We start from the raw sequence: 13,305 nt of genomic DNA on the forward strand, positions 1-13,305 counted from the left end.
CCCATTTTATAAAGGATGAAAATAAGGCCCAGAAAACTTACCTGACCCATCAGGACCAGTGACAGAGGTCTTCCCCATAGATAGATAGTTTTGCCTCCTGCCCCCACAGATAGAGGAGACCAAGGTTTTTGGGAGACCCCAGAACTCAAGCAAAAGGTTCTACTTTTTTTAAAAAAATATATATTTTTATTGGTTTCAGAGAGAAACATCAATGATGAGAGAGAATCATTGATCGGCTACCTACTGCACGCCCCACACTGGGGATCGAGCCTGCAACCTGGGCATGTGCCCTTGACCAGAATCAAATCCGTGACCCTTCAGTCCACAGGCCAACGCTCTATCCACTGAGCCAAACCAGCTAGGGCAGATTCCATTTCTTTGTATCTACTTTTAGAAGCTGGTGGGCAGGGTTCTATAAGAAAGTTCTTGGAGGCCCTGGCTGGGTAGCTCAGTTGGTTAAAGCATCATTACGATATGCCAAGGTTGTGGGTTCAATCCCCGGTCAGGGTACATACAAAGAAAAAAACAGCCGAAACCGGTTTGGCTCAGTGGATAGAGCGTCGGCTTGCTGACTGAAAGGTCCCAGGTTCGATTCCGGTCAGGGGCATGTGCCTGGGTTGCGGGCACATCCCCAGTAGGGAGTGTGCAGGAGGCAGCTGATCGATGTTTCTCTCTCATCGATGTTTCTAACTCTCTATCTCTCTCCTTTCCTCTCTGTAAAAAATCAATAAAATGTATTTAAAAAAAAAAAAAAGAAAAAAAAAAAAAGAAAAAAACAAATGAATGCGTAAATAAGTGGAACAACAAATTGACGTTTCTCTCTCTCTCTTCCCCTCCTCAAGTCAATAAATATATATTTTTTAAAAAGCTTGCTGAGAGAGTGCTGTTGGGAGAGATGGGCTCCTTGGGGAGGGGTGCTTTGAGGACAAAGAAGAGCGCTGTTCCCCTGTTTTCTCCTTTGCTGGAAAGTGAGGGGTAAGAGCGGAGGCAGTGGTGGGAGTTAGGCCCTGAGTCCTGCCCCTCAGCTGTGGTAAAGCCCCAGGGCTCTGGCAGTGTGGGAGACTGCAGTTCCCAGGGCCTCTCACAGAGCGATGGCTGCAGCCTTCAGGTCTCTCTCCTGGAGATTGCCCCAGACCCACAGCAGGCTTCAGCAGGCTTTGGAGCCCAAGGACTTGAACCTGCAGGGGCTCCTACCATGTCTGGCCCAGGGGACAAAGACTACAGCTCTGTGGCCAAATCTGTCTGCCACCTGTTTGTGAATGGCCCTGGAGCAAAGACTGGGTTTTACAGAGGAACAGTTCCAATAGCTTTGATGATAGGGAACACTAACTTTGGAACCTAATTAAACAAAATGTTATCCCCCCCAAACACCGTTCCCCGCCCCCCAGTTCCATTCTTCTTATTGGAAAACCTGTATTACAAAAAAACAGGCAAAACAAAACTCAATTCTCATTATATTTTTAATCCCATCAATTAAATATTTATTGAAATTTTGTTTTCTTCTTTGTTGTATAAGTGCTGCATAATACCCTTCATTTTGCGTCTGGGCCCACAACACCTAAAATATTTACCATCTGGCCCTTTGTGGGAAAAGCGTGCCTTCTCCTGATCTACTTCAGCAGAGTTTACTATTTAAGTAGCAAAACTTTAACAAAGTAGATTATTGTGGGGTGGGGGACGGGACACAAACAGGTCAAAGTGAAGGTGAGGGTGCGGAAAGGAGGATGAAGGGGGCGCAGAAGTCCACTTGCCCCTCCTCCCCCTCCCTCACACAGCCCATGAGGAACCTCTGGGAAGCCCCGTTTCAGAACCAAGGCCAATGCCGTCCTCTGAAGAGAAGGCAGGGTGGGAAGCATGGCCAGGAGCTCTCTGGGTACTAGGGATTATCTTGTACAGGAAAGGGGTGGGGCTAGGGGCATCACCTGGCGTAATCCTCTGGGCTGGTAGGTCTTTTTCCATTTTGCAGATGAGGAAGCTGAAGCTCAGAGAACTTCACTGCTTGCCAACTTTAGTGTCAGAGCTGGGAGTTAAGCCCACGGCTTCTGATCCCTGGTCCAGTGTTCTCTTTGAGGTGCCAAGATGCCTAGGATTTTCTTTCTGCCTGTGGCCCTCGGGTCCCCTCCAGAGAACAGAGAAAGAGGTGGGTCCTACTGCTTAGTGCTCTTGGTGGTTTACTGGGAGACCTGCTGAGAGCCCTGTTGTCCTGTGTCTAATCCATATCCAGGGCTGGCACTGCCTCCCTGCCACTCCCACCCACGTGCTGCCGGCATCCAACCCTGAGGCCTCACTCAGGACCCTAATCTTGGACCCTGAGCTGCTGGTCCCTGGTAACTTGGCCACAAGGCCTGGAGGGAAATGGAATGTCCTTCCCACCTTGGGTTGAGGTGGTACCTCGGGGGCATGGCACCAGCTGGAAAGGAGAGTTTAGCTGCTGAGGGGCAGTGTGGCTCTAGGAGGCAGAGTGTTCCTACTCATCTTTTGGAGGAACCCCTGCCACCTGAGAGAGGAGACGGGGCCGAGGGGAGAAGGGCAGTGGAGGGAGGAGGCAGGGAAGGGCACTGAGCCATTCCTGGCGGGAGGAGGGGCTCAGGGGTGAGGCTGGCGAGCTTTAGCCTGGTGGTGACCACTCTGGGTGTTTGGAGCTGCCAGGCCCCGGTTGGACCCTGGCTCTGCTACTGGGAGCTGTGGGGCCTCAGGAGGCAGCGTTGCTCTCTTAGGCTCTGTTCTCCGTTGTAATGGTCTCTGTCTCACAGGGTTCTGGAAATAACTTGGGGACTCTGAGTCTCTCCATGTTTTCCAACCTTCTGGGGTCCCATCATTCATGTCCAAATAGGAAACATGAGCATTCCATTCCAGGGCAACAGGAAGCCGTGTTCCTGACCCAGCCTCCCTGCTTCTCCCCGGGGAGTGCTCATATCCTCCTCACGCCTCGGGCCCTGGAACTCAGGGACCCCTTCCTCCTTTGAGACAATGCTGGGCTCCCTCTGTGACCCTGGCTCAGGATGAGCTCACCACTGAGGTTGGTTGAAGAGTAAACTGACTTCCCTGTCAGGCTTGGGGGCAGGAAAAGGAATTTTGGCACAAAGAAGGAAACGGCTTAAAGCAGGAGACAGACACCTCTGCTTCTTGACCCCTGACCTCTGCCATGATGCTGGGAGCTTCCAGGACCCTGCTTCAGGCCCCAAACCAGCTACCATCCTTTTTACTTACCACAAGGTCAGTTTCATATATAGACAGTTTATTGTTGTTGCAACCACTGCCTCAGTGGACTCTAGGTCTCTCTCTCTCTTTTTAAAAATTTTTAAAATTGATTTCAGAGAGGAAAGTGTTAGGTTAGGTGGCTCAGGAGGTGGCGCAAGAAATAGAGAGTCCAGTGAATCAGAAAAGAAAGGAAAGGAAGAGGTTTATTTCTGCGTCCCCTGGAGACCCACGTACCCCAAGGACAGGGCACGTGGATTCACGCCAACAGGGAGGGGGGCGCTTTTTTTATACTGCAGTTGGGTGAGGGGCGGGGACATGAGCTGAGGAATTCTCTGCCGCAGGGGATGGGCGGGGGTATTCAGAAAGAAGTCAGTATCTGTGTGGGGGTATGTGGATTAAGGGAGAAGAAGCCGGTATCTGTGTCTGGCACGTTGATCTGTGAGAAATTCCAAGGGAAGTCCATTGTCTCATCACATGTCTGCATGTATCCGATCCTGGGCTCTCTCCGACCTAACAGAAGGGAGAAGGAGAGAGAGATAGAAACACCAATGATGAGAGAGAATCATTGATTGGCTGCCTCCTGCATGCCCCTTACTGGGGATTGAGCCCGCAACCCGGGCATGTGCCCTTGACTGGAATTGAACCCGGGACCCTTCAGTCCACAGGCAGATGCTTTATCCACTAAGCCAAGACTCTAGGTCTCTAGGTCTCTCTTTTCTGGAATCAAAGGCCCTTTAAAGTTTCTCCCAAACACAAAGCTACTTCTGACTTCCCTCCCTTCCCCCTCATTCCTGCCACAGATGTAAGGGGTATATAGCCTGGCATGTGGGAAGTGCCTAGCACATGGTCACAGATAGGGACGTCATTGTGCTAAAAGCCCAGCGGTCAGTTGCTTGGAAGAGCTCACAGGGAGGAGCTGGCTTGGGCAGCTTCTCCTCTGTTACTTTATTTAACCAGTAAGATTCCCAAGTGGGAGAGGCCGGCAGGTAGGAAGTAATTGTCCACATTTTACAGAGGCACAAGCACCCAGTCCCAACCTTCGAAAGCAGGGAGGCCAGATGGAGTGGGGATAAGGCTGTGTGTCCCCAGGTATTTATTAACACAGGTCCAAGTAGCAATCCTGAAAAGATTTCTTAGAGAAAGATTTTGTAAAGCATCTTAGAGCCAGCTAACTCTGCAGCGTTTCCAGAGTTTGGGGCCGTGAAATCCTTCCTGATGTCTCATCTGAATTCTGACACGGGATCCTTCTTGGGGTCCACGAGTGTCTCTGAGAAAACGTCAGCTCCCTGCAGCTCAGGAAGCACTGCCAGATGCTGGCTCAGCTGGCCGGGCTCCACTGCAAGCCCTCCGGTTCTTTGAGCTGCTACCCTAAAGGGAAGGCCTGTGGCCGGGCCATTTCTTTGGACAGCTGACCCACTCCTCTCCAATTCACAGCCAAGAATTTGTCCCTCAGGCTCAGGGTCCAGCCTGGGTAGGAATCCCAGCTTTATTACCCATAGCCTCTGTGACCTTGGGCAAGTTACTTCACCTCTCTGAGCCTTGGTTTTTCTTATCTATGAAATGGAGAACATACCACCTACTTTATCAGGCCAGGATTTAAATTTAGATCTCTTTTGACTGCAGAGGATTGGATGAGATTATGACTAAAACATGTAGTACAGCGGATGTCATCCCAGGAAGTGCATCTGAATCACAGAAGCAATATACACACATACATATGTGCCAGAGGTTTGGGATGTAGAAGGTACAACTAGATCCAAGATCATTTCTTCAAAATGGTACTGGAGACACAGTAGGCTCTTAGAGATGTCGGTTTATCCCTTTCTTCCCTAGTAACAAGTCTCTTTATTATCCTCTCCCCGGTAAAGTTATGAGTTTTTTAATAATGTAAAACATATTTATTTGTATGTGCAACAATGAGCAGTCTTCTGTCAAGTGGAGCCGATCTAGATTCTTAAGTAGCTGATGCTGGGACCCACTAACAATGGGAAGACTTGCTGTGCTGCTTTCAGATGCTAAGTCTCTGCCTGACATTTCAGCAGCTTTTTAAATGGGTCTTCCTGCTGGGCCTGCTTTTCTTCTCCCTTATGATATACAAGCTGGCGAGCCAGACAGCCTGTGTTCCTCCCCTGTTTATCCAGGTACCTTCCCGTGAAGCGCAAGAGATCGGTTCCACTGTTCGCAGAAGCCGAGGTGTTCCGGTCTTGCTGGTTAACATGTTCTTCAACTCCAGAGCAGCCTCGAGCTTGTACGCCAGGCCCCCAGTTACCCGTATCAGGCCTGTTAGTCACCGGAAGGCAGATTTTACCCCCACGTTTTCTTAGGTGTCTTCGGAACTGCTCTGCATGTTCCCTCTTCACTTCAGCGTGGTCTTCAAAAGATGCAGCAAAAAGAGGTGCTTCCCTGTCTTCCTTGTAGTAACTCGTCATAGATAAATAAGCATCACTGACATGCAGCTCAGAAGATGCCACCTGATTAACTGTAACCCTCCACTCCAGAGCGGAGGCTCTGGACCTGGGATGCCACCTCAGCGTCAGAGAAACTCAGGCATAAAAGTGCTACCCAGTCTGTTACGTTATTTTTACCTCTTCCCTTTGCTCACACTAGATCCCTGCTGGGATTCCCTCACTGACCCCCACTCTTTCATGGTGTCTACCACACTCAACATTCCTTTCTTGCTAAAACTACCCTCTTTTTTTCCTCCCCAAACCCCTCCCAGCCTTCTGCCCCATAATGCTGAGCTGAGTTGGCCCTTGTACAGGGGTGGCCCCTGATTGGCAGGGATGGTCACTTGGCTCAAGAGTGACCAATTCATTGGCTATGAGATGCCGGGCTGAAAAGCCCTGCCCAGTAGGAGCAGTGGTAATTAGCTAAAACAGCTTCTCTCTGAGTCTCAATGCAGAATGTGAGGAGGGAATGGAGCTACCACTGAAGATGCAGTGATTTCACAAGCGATTTCCTTGATGGCCTCTAGGTTCAATTCCCATTCCTGTGTGTATCCTTCCAGCGACCACGTTCCCCTTGAAGAGCCCAGGTAGCACGCTTTCCCTGTCCTTATCTCTGTCTCACTCATGTGTGGAGCCTCCAGGCATGTGCTCAAGCTTTGTTTCCTCCTGGAAGCCTGCCTGCCCTGATTACTGCAGATATATTGACTGCAGGCAGGGTTGGGTGCACCTGTTCTATGTTCCACAGCATGTTGTGGAGTTTCTAGTTGTCATTGTTTGCCTCTGAGTCTGCTCCCACCCTCTTCCACAACACCCCTGAAAAAAAGCTACCCTAGAACAGCTCGCAGTCCAGTGAGCTCTCTGATCACAGGATCTGGAGGTCATTCCGTTTCATTTCCCAGTGCCGTACACACTGATAGGCACATAGTAGGTGCACAGTAAATGTTCGAATGAGTTCTGGTTTCAGTTGGCTCCTATTCTGGGGTCTGTATTCTAGCTTTGCACTTTGGGAGGTGGGAACTAAGCGGGATACTGAAGGATGGGTAGCATTTGGATAGGTTGAGTAGGGGGGATGGGCATTCCAGGTATAGATGGACTTGAGCCATCTAAATGGACAGGATAATGCAAGGTATGTTTGGGGGGTTGGGTCCCTGGAAACTGGATGACAGGTCTAGCAGGGAAGCAGTGGGCAAGCCCAGAGTAGTAAGTAGAGAGGATGGACCAAAGCCTAAGCCAGCCATTAAAGTTTTACAATATGGGTCACAGGGGTAGAGGGACAGGATAATGAATGATTTAATTGTTTTTACTTATACTTTTCAGTATCGCCTAAGCTCGAAAGTTTAACATGCATTTCTTAAGTCATATAGAACAAATTGCTTTTTAAATATTTCATGCTCAGGAGTTTGGACTTCCCACTGGTTTTGAGCAGGAAGAAAGGTTAATGGTATTGGATGGAGAAAAGGGCATGGGAGGTGGGCCCAGGAGGAGTGAATCACTGTAGAGAACAATGAGGACCTGGAATTGTCATAAAGGGATGAAGGTATCATTGCCTGTATCCTTTATGCAGAGAGAACAGACTCAGTGAACCCTTGGCTGAAGAACTAGTAAGTTAGGGAAGGGAAAGAGTTGGTGAGGATTCCATACTGGTACCTACAATGAGTCTCCCATATCTTTTGCTAGAAAAAAAATTCTGGCAGAGATACCCCAAGGGTTTGGAAAGAGTAATTTGTCATCACACCATTAGAATTAAGCTGGAGGGGCCTCGCAATGCCATCTATCTAACCCCTTCAATGCACTGTGAGCTCTTTGGAGTCATTTAAAAATGTTAAGTAGTATGCTCTTCACAAGTATTCACTGAGCAAAAGAAGTTCTTCTTTCTTGGAAACTAAAAAAAAGTGACTTGACTTTTAAGAAGTCCACTCTTTAGGGAACTTGTCTGTTGGATGAAGTATACCTGTATGTATCTTAGCCCACGTCCTAATTTTAGCTAATGCTGGCTTTCCAAAGCTCTTCCTAAATAAGAGCTTCCACAAATAAATCTGGAGAAACTTTGCCTAATGCTTGGAAGAAGATGACCATTACCTGGGAACAGGACTTAAGCTATTTAAATGTTAATGGTTGCAGGTGCTCATTTAGGAATAACAGTGTGTACAGACTCTTTTTTCTCTACGAGATTGCCCAATAGCTATCCCCTAGAGCAGTGGTTGGCAAACTCATTAGTCAACAGAGCCAAATATCAACAGTACAACGACTGAAATTTCTTTTGAGAGCCAAGTTTTTTAAACTTAAACTATATAGGTAGGTACATTGTTATTAACTTAATTAGAGTACTCCTAAGGCTTAGGAAGAGCCACACTCAAGGGGCCAAAGAGCCGAAGTTTGCTGACCACGGCCCTAGAGCATTGCCAAGATTAGCTGACTCTTGCTGATATTAACCCGCATTTGGATGGTTACTCTTGTAAAACTGTACTCTGTACCCACAGATGTATGTCTCTAATGCATTTACCTTCCCTTTTTGTTGTCACCTTAGTTTCCTTTTTGCAGGGTAAGTGCTTCCAGGTCAATGTCTAAGCCATGTCTTCCCTATATTCTGTGATACAAAGTCAGGAATAAGTGGCTGGCAGATTAAACTGAAGGGTGTAGCTAGTCCCATTATTTTGTCCACTCTACCTGGCCAAACTTACCTCTCTATACTTTCTCCCCTCTAGCTGCTATCCACGTCTTTTAATGAGATGCTCTTCCTTCTTCTGAGCACCTTCTCTCTCATCCCCTTCCTCTCTTCCACTACTTCTGCTCAGCCCTCAAGTCCAGTGAAAATGCCTCCTTTCCATTTAAAGCCTTGCCATGAGTACTTGCCCCCGCCATCTTTCCAGCTTCAAGCATCCATAGCTCTTAGAGTCTGGGCCTCATATATAATTCTTCTGAAGCAGAAGATTTTCTGGAGGTTCATTCCGTGTTCCATTCCAGGCTGTGAGACCCTTGAGGACAGGGGCCAAGGTTTACCTCTCTTAGTGTTTTCACCACCTCTAGCATAGGGTGGGATGCACAGTAAGCATTCAGCAAACACAAGGGCCAGTTCAACCATAAACTGTGCTCAGCCAGCTGAGCCTCCAGGCCTTGAGTTTGTGTCTACAAGCCTGGGAGCCAGTAGAAGTGCAGCAGCATCGTTTTCACCACAGCTCCGCTCACACAACCTTCTTTGTTTTCTTGCCTGGAGGGGGCAGAGCAGGGGGACAGGCCAAGTGTGCAGAGCTGTTTGACATCTCAGCAGCTGCACAGAATGCTCACTTGTTCTCCCTCTCATGTACCAGATTCGCCCCACATCACAACTTCTTCCTGTGCTGGGTCAGCCTAGTGACTTCTGTCTTGCTTCTGTTTCTCCAGGAAGTGACTGAGCCTGGTTCTGTGAACTCAAGTGGAGTATCTAGTCCCAGGGAGAGAAGGGGGCAAGGGCTTCCCTTTTTCGGACGGGTTCTGATCTCAGCTGAGATGAAGGGAAGGCCTATTACCACGGAATTTCCAGATCAGGGGTGTGGCTTTCTTGGGGCTATGTGAGAAGTAGAGAGACTCATTTGTGGCATCTGAGCCATCAGCCACGGACTTGAGTAAAGACTTGATTCCAGTCCCACTTTGGCCACCAATATGTTGTGTGGCCTTAGGCAAGACACGCTCCCTCTGTTGGCCATGCAACATTTTGGTGGTGCAAGTGGGATCTGAATGCAGGTCTCCTCACTCCAGCTCCTTTGCTCTTTCTGTGACTCCACAGAAACACTGTAGGCATTTGGTATCACACCAAGCTGTCTTTCCTCTCCCTTCTGACTTGTTCCTTTCCGTACCCGAGGTGTTCTTAGGAATAGGGACTTTCCTCCAGAGGCCTGTGTCAGAGATCTATCCCCAAACTATAAGTTTCCTATATTTCCTTCCTATAGATACTTCCCTTTAGGCCCCAGATTTCCTTGGGGCGACCCGATGGGTCTGTCTCTTTTGACAACTGTGAAGAGATTCTTCACAGAAGAGGTGGGCACGTGGCACTGCTTTGGGGAAGCAAGTAATGCCTTCCTCGTGGGGCTCAGTAAAAATTTGTCCCACGAAGAGGTGAATGAATGAATTCCAGCAAGAAACAAGAGAACTGACGACGCCATGGTATCACCTTAGTCATCACTCTCCGAGACCAGGCCAGTTTTGGGGAGACCCTTCTGTGAAACTAACCAGAGCAGCACTTGCCCGATTTGAATCCAGGCCTGTGAAGTGGGTTCTGCCCCCACTGCTGTCTCAGCTGTTTCTCGTTCATTCAACGAGACAGTGCAGTGAGAGAGTGCTGGTGCGGGAGTGCAGGGATCCCGGCTTTGGTTCTGGGGCGACATGTGCTTAGGCAAGTCCTTCCCGTCACAGGGCCTCAGTTTCCCCATCTCTTAATATTTAAATGTCTTTTAGCACTAGCCTGCTGGACTTTAAGATTGCATGAAGCATCCTTGCTGGGCAGGGGCCCACCTGTTCAGTCAGGGCAGGAGTCACTCACCTGTGGCCTGTGGCCTGTGGCCTGTGGCACGGTAAAGCCTCTGGTGCCGCCGAGACTGCCTCTGCTGACATTAGGCAGGGACGCTTAGCACCGAGTTTATTCAGGGCCTGTTTTAGCAACACTGCTAGTAAATATTGACTCTGTGGCAGGAAAACGGAAAGCAGAGATGACTGCATTAACTCACTCAAAGGGTAGAAGTTCACTAAGCCCTGATAAGACAAGATGTAGTTACGCAATGTGTAGGTGTGCCACCAACAAATAAGTTGTTTAGGGGTGGGGAGAAGGGAAAGCAGGACAAGGAAGCCGTCATGGGCAATCCATGGCTGCTGTCTTGTCGGCACCGGCTGGCTCTCTTAATCTTCTATTTGATTTTAAACACCTTTGAGGCACATAGAGAAATGACTGGAAGGAAATACACCAAAACATTTATTGTGACATTCTCTAGAGATGGTGAAATTGCCACTAATTTGATTTCTTCATATCCTTTTCTATTTTCCACACTGTCTACAATGATCACATATTACTTTTGTAATCAGAGAAGGGCAATGTATTAGAAATAAAATATTTTTATTTGAAGGGTCTGAACTTTCAGGATCTTCTAGGTCCCTCAAATCACTGGGTTTTGTTTATTGGCCATTGTGTAGTAACATAGCTGTCAAGAGAAGAGTGAAGTCCATATGAGAGAAGTTATTCTTCTAAATAAACCCTGTGTTTACTTAATGATTTGTACTCATAAAAGCAGAATGTGGTGGGAAAAATTCCAAACACTTGCGATTTCAGGATTTTTTTTTCTAAGTAAACAAACACTTACTGCTTGGAGAGCTTTCTGTTTGCCAACCCTGTACTCTACAGAGTCCAGGCCCGGCTTGGCCCAGAACTGGGCAGGTCTGAGAACTGGCCACTTTGATAAGTGGTTACATGTGAGCCAAACATAGGAGGAGCCAGGTATGAAGGAGGGGCTAGGCCTTAGAATTTGTAGCTTGGGGATGGGGATGCAATTATAATAAAAATTACCACTGATTAAGCACCAACCATCAACCAGGAGCCGTCCATACATTATTACTAATCCTTAGAAAATTAGCTGCCTCTTAGGGATGAGGAAACCAGGGCCAGGAGAGTCACCTTTCCAAAGCCCCAGAGCCAGTCAGAGGCAGACCTGGGTTTAAACCCATGTCCACCTGACTGCAAAGCATTTACTCTCTTTTTTTTTTTAAATATTTTTTTTATTGATCTTCAGAGAGAAAGAGAGGAAGGGAGAGGGAGAAACGTTGATGTGTGAGAAACATCAATTGACTGATTGGCTGCCTACCATTGCCTATCAGCGACGAACTCGAAACCTGGGTATGTGCCATGATCGGGAGTCAAATTGGTGACCTTTTGGTGCATGGGGCGATGCTTAACCAACTGAATCACACTGGCCAAGGCCAGCATTTACTCTTCCCACCATACCAGACTGCCTCTCAAGTGACTTAGGGTTTTGCACTGGAAAACAGAAACCTCCGAGGAGAAACCTGCAGCCTCCAGACAGGACTGAGGGTCTTTGGAGGAAGAGGCAGCTCCAGGTGTGAGACATGAACGAGTAGCTGCAGGTAGGATCCTAATGTGTCAGCCCTGAACCCAGGACTGGGCGTTTTTGCTCACCTGGGGTGACTCAGCAGGCCCAGGGCGGCCATGAGAACCATGGGACAGGTGGGCCTCCTTTGAGGCTCATACTGGCCAGTCCAGAGGGCCCTTCATCTTTGGACTGCTTATGCCGTAGGGAAGGCCTTTCGTTGGGGAGCTGGAAATTGAAGCACAGGGTTGCTGCATCAAGGTTGGTGCTTGGTCTAGAGGCCTTCTTTGTACCTGGTTAATTAAAACAGCTAGAAGGGGAGTCTTATGGTTGTTCAGCTTTTTAGCTGGATTAGTAGAGCTAATTTCTGAGTTTGTGGCAGCGATTGCCTCTGGGCTCACAGGTTCAGTCCTCACAGCCTTTGGAATGGGCCAGGAGCCTCCCTTCCTCGCCCACCTCCACTGGAACGCGCTCTACCTGCGGACCATAACGAGAATGCTGTGTCTGCCCCCCTCACCCGGGAAGGCCTGTCTTCCGAGAATGAATGCCTCAGAGTTCGATTTCAGTTAAAGTTGGTTTCCACGTATTTTATTTTTCTTAGGAGAAAAGATGTGTGTTTTGGGGGCGGGGCTGAATTGTGGTGTGTGGTGTTTTTAAAAACTATGTTTTTTTGGCTGAAGCAGCTGAGTTGATTGAAGCCCAGCAGTACCCATTATGGAAATACCTTATCTTGTGGTTCTCCTGAGTTGTGGCTAGAATATTTTTGGTTCCTTGGCAAAGCCAGATAGGATTTCGAAATTTGATGGCGAAGGTTTCCACATCACCAAAATGGAAAGGAGCAGTGGCATTTGAATGCTCCTCCTCTGTTCCAGGAGCTTGTGTTACTCCATGGCTCACACCACTGTGCATGTCTTTTGTTTCTTACATAACAACGGTAATAGTAATAGTTACCTGCATTTGTATGGAACTTTACAGTTTATAAGGCATGTTCATGCACATTATCTCATTCAATTCTCATGGCTGCATTTCTAGACAGGCAGGGGCTATTAACCCTCCTTTTACAAAAAACAGAGGCTCAGAGAGGCTAAGTGACCTGGTCACACAGCCGGGAAGAGGCGGTGTCAGAAGTTAAGCCAAGGTGTTCTGACTCCAGACCAGGAAAGGTAGGGAGGTTTGTACCCAGTAAGATGTGGACCTGCCCAGGTCCTGGAATGCAGGCTCTCTGGGCACGGGGAGGTGTGAGCATCGCCAGACCTCGCTGTGGCTGTCCTGGGCCCAGCACAGCCAACCTTTGTAAAAATGGGACAACCTTTGAGGTGTAGTTTGGGGTTTTGTGGAGGGCTTTGCCTCAAAGGCCTGCTCTGGCTGCTGCTTGGTTTATACTATAATTGAGCGGTGAGACAGAAGGGTAGGTAGAGGCCATTAGCCTCATTTTACAGATGAGAAAACTGATGTTTCAAGGGGTTGGGTGACTCAATGTCACTTATTCATTAATCGCATAACAAATATTTATTGGGTGACTATTGGAGGTACATAGGGGACTGAGGTCACACCTAGTGACTGGGGAAGGAGGGACTTAAAGGCAATAA

At 48.3% G+C, this 13,305-nt stretch overlaps 1 protein-coding gene across 14 annotated transcripts in view; it reads left to right on the forward strand.

Moving 5' to 3' along the window:
- DAPK2 (death associated protein kinase 2) overlaps positions 1-13,305 on the forward strand; it is a 111,269-nt gene that overhangs the window by 15,043 nt on the left and 82,921 nt on the right. The window contains exon 2 of one of the 14 annotated variants that reach the window (XM_081097992.1): positions 1,967-2,140. The exons of 12 other annotated variants lie outside the window; for them this stretch is intronic. The gene's annotated coding sequence lies outside the window, so the exon portion shown is untranslated. Of the gene's footprint in view, positions 1-1,966; positions 2,141-13,305 lie in introns of those variants that run through there. One more of the 14 variants, XM_081097997.1, reaches the window with a different exon arrangement.

This window comes from Myotis nattereri, assembly GCF_964212035.1.
Source record: "Myotis nattereri genome assembly, chromosome: 1".
NCBI classification, from domain to species: Eukaryota; Metazoa; Chordata; class Mammalia; order Chiroptera; family Vespertilionidae; genus Myotis; species Myotis nattereri.